Source organism: Microcebus murinus, chromosome 19 (assembly GCF_040939455.1).
Source record: "Microcebus murinus isolate Inina chromosome 19, M.murinus_Inina_mat1.0, whole genome shotgun sequence".
Taxonomy (NCBI): Eukaryota; Metazoa; Chordata; class Mammalia; order Primates; family Cheirogaleidae; genus Microcebus; species Microcebus murinus.
Window position 1 is genome coordinate 17,967,326 of NC_134122.1, and position 3,387 is coordinate 17,970,712.

A 3,387-nucleotide genomic window follows, 5' to 3' on the forward strand; every position below is an offset into this window, starting at 1 on the left:
ATATAGAAAAAATTAGCCGGGCATAGTTGCGCATGCCTGTAGTCCTAGCTACTTGGGAGGCTGAAGCAAAAGGATTGCTTGAGCCCAGAAGTTAGAGGCTGCTGTGAGCTAGGCTGACGCCATGGCACTCTAGCCAGGGCAACAGAGTGAGACTCTGTCTCAAAAAAAAAGACATTAGTATTTTAAAAGTCAAGGTGCAGAACAATATTTATTGCAGGATATCATTCATGTAAAAGAAAAAATACAACTTAACGCCATTATTAATATTTTCTGTAGCTACACATAAATGCATGAAAATAAGCTCAGAGGTAAACATATCAGCTGATAGCAGTGATTTCCTCAGGGTGCTTAAGAAGGACTTCAACTCTGTCCACAACTTTTGAGATTTTTATGCAAAAAATATATTTAGGTATAACTTTTGTAATTAAAAAAGAATATATTACTTCAAAAGGAAGGAAGTAGGCATAAAGGTTTTATTTTACTTATTGTTCTGTAACCTGATTTCTTTTTCTACTAATGATATATTGTGGATATCTTTCTATGATCATACACATGGAGCTACTATCTTATTTTTTTGCATAGTTGCATGTCATTCCATTGTATATATGTTTTGTAATTAGTTAAACTGCTAAAATATAAGCTTCATGAAAACAGGACTTTATCAGGCTTGTTTGTTTTTTTGTTGTTTTTTTTTTGAGACAGAGTCTCGCTTTGTTGCCCAGGCTAGAGTGAGTGCCGTGGCGTCAGCCTAGTTCACAGCAACCTCAAACTCCTGGGCTCAAGCAATCCTGCCTCAGCCTCTCAAGTAGCTGGGACTACAGGCAGGCACCACCATGCCCGGATAATTTTTTCTATATATATTAGTTGGCCAATTAACTTCTTTCTATTTATAGTAGAGACAGGGTCTCGCTCTTGCTCAGGCTGGTTTTGAACTCCTGACCTCGAGCAATCCATCCACCTCGGCCTCCCAGAGTGCTAGGATTATCAGGCTTGTTTACTGCTCTATCTTTAGGGGCTGTAACCACACTTGAGGTCTAGTGGACACTCGAAAAATATCTGTTGAGTGAACTAATTTAACTAGTCAACTACTGATAGACAAGTTTGATTCTACCACAGTACGTTACTATTTTCACACTACTTATAATTATTTCCTTGAGATGAATTCCTAAAGATGAAACTGCTGAGTCAAAAGGGATGCATATTTTAAAATTTTGAGACATGTTGCCAAACTCCTCTGCATTTGGCTTGCACTACGTTACATTCCTACCCATCAGTATATGAAAGTCACTGTGTTCCTCACACCCTCACCAGTGTGGGATATAATTCCTCTCTGACATACGTTGTGATGGGATACTCAACTGTAAATATTGTATAGGAGAACTGGAGAGCGGCTGTTTTGAGAAACTGGGCAGAATGTATGGTGTCTACCAGGTATGCTTGGGAGATGAATTTAAATGGAGAGCGTATCAGTCACAGTCCCAGCAGGAAAGCGAGGCCATGGGAAATTGGGTCATTTAAGGAGGATTTGTACAAAGCAAAGGCAGAAAACCACAAGGATCCACAGAGACTAATTGCAGTGGGCTCTGTTACCAACCCTAGGCCGAGGGGCCAAAGGGAAGAGTGACCACTGTAACCTGGAGACTGAGAAGCCTACTTAGAGAGGGCCACCAAGGCAGGAGCGGTGGCTCTAAGGAAGCCAGTGCCCAGAATCACCACAGGTAAGAAAGCTAGAGACAAATACCCTAACCCTACTCTCCTCCCTCCCCCCAATCACATTTTAACCAACAGAGAGCTCTCTGTTGGTTAAAATCAATGGGAGGCCAGACAGCAAGCCCTTTGGTTTTTTTGGTTTCAGTTTTTGGTTTCTTTTAGAGACAGGGTCTCACCCTGTTGCCCAGTTTGGATAGCAGTGGTGTGATCATAGCTCACTGCAGCCTCAAACTCCTGGGCTCAAGTGACCCTCTTGCTTCAGCCTCCAGAGTAGCTGAGACTTCAGGCACTCGCCACCATGCCCGGCTAATTTTTTTGTTTCTATTTTTAGTTGCCTGGCTAATATTTTCTATTTTTAGTAGAGATGGGGGTCTCGCTCTTGCTGAGTCTGGTCTCGAACTCCTGACCTCAAGCAACTCTCCCACCTTGGCCTCCCAGAGTGCTAGGATTACAGGCATGAGCCACCACCGCAGACAGTGAAAGACTAATTCACTTGTGAAGGTCATACTGTTTTTTGGTTTTTATTTTCTTTTTTTCTAAGAAATAGGTTCTTGCTCTGTCATCCAGGCTGGAGTACAGTGGCCAGATCATAGCTCACTGTAACCTGGAACTCCTGAACTCAAGCAATCCTCTTGCCTCAGCTTCCTGAATAGCTGGAACTACAGACACACCCCACCACACCTGGCTAATTTTTAAACTTTTTTTAGAGACAGGGTCTTGCTATGCTTCCCAGGCTGGTCTCCAACTCTTGGCCTCAAGCCATCCTCCTGCCTCAACCTCCCAAAGTGCTGGGATTATCGGTGTGAGGCACCATGCCCAGCCCATAATGTAGTCTTAAGTGCAATAATTTGGTGCCCAAGTACTCTCAAAGTACCTTAAATTCTGGTGCCACTATTGACTATCTGTGACCTTGACTATTTGTGACCTAGCTTCATCTCTCTGTGCCTCAGTTTCCTTGTCAGTACAACAAGGTCTTCCTTGTTTGGTTGTCATGAGGATTGAATGAGTTAATAGATCTAAAGTGAGGCCGGGCATGGTGGCTCACGCCTGTAATTCTGGGAGGCCGAGGCGGGTGGATTGCTTGAGGTCAGGAGTTCAAAACCAGCCTGAGCAAGAGCGAGACCCCGTCTCTTCTCTAAATAGAAAGAAATTAATTGGCCAACTAATATATATAGAAAAAATTAGCCAGGCATGGTGGCGCATGCCTATAGTCCCAGCTACTTGGGAGGCTGAGGCAGCAGGATTGCTTGAGCCCAGGAGTTTGAGGTTGCTGTGAGCTAGGCTGACGCCATGCCACTCACTCTAGCCTGGGCAACAGAGTGAGACTCTGTCTCAAAAAAAAAAAAAATAGATCTAAAGCGTATAGAAACGGGCCTGGTGCACCTTATCAACATTCAACCCCCATCTGTGAAGGAGCCAGAGGAGGTCTTCGGTGTGGGCACAAAATGGCTTCATCCTTCAGCCCTGGGTTGGCACTTCCCGCAGGACTCTGTGCGTGGGCTGGGGTTGCCACTCAGGCCTTCGTGCTGACAGCCCTTGGAGAAGAGCCCACTGGACATTTCTAGTGAAAACTGGGACCTCTCAGACCAGGAGGTGAGGCCACCCCGGCTTCGTGGGGGTTAAGTCCAACCAGAACGTGTTTATTTTCCCCTGTGTCTGGAAGGGCCTCTCTGGTCT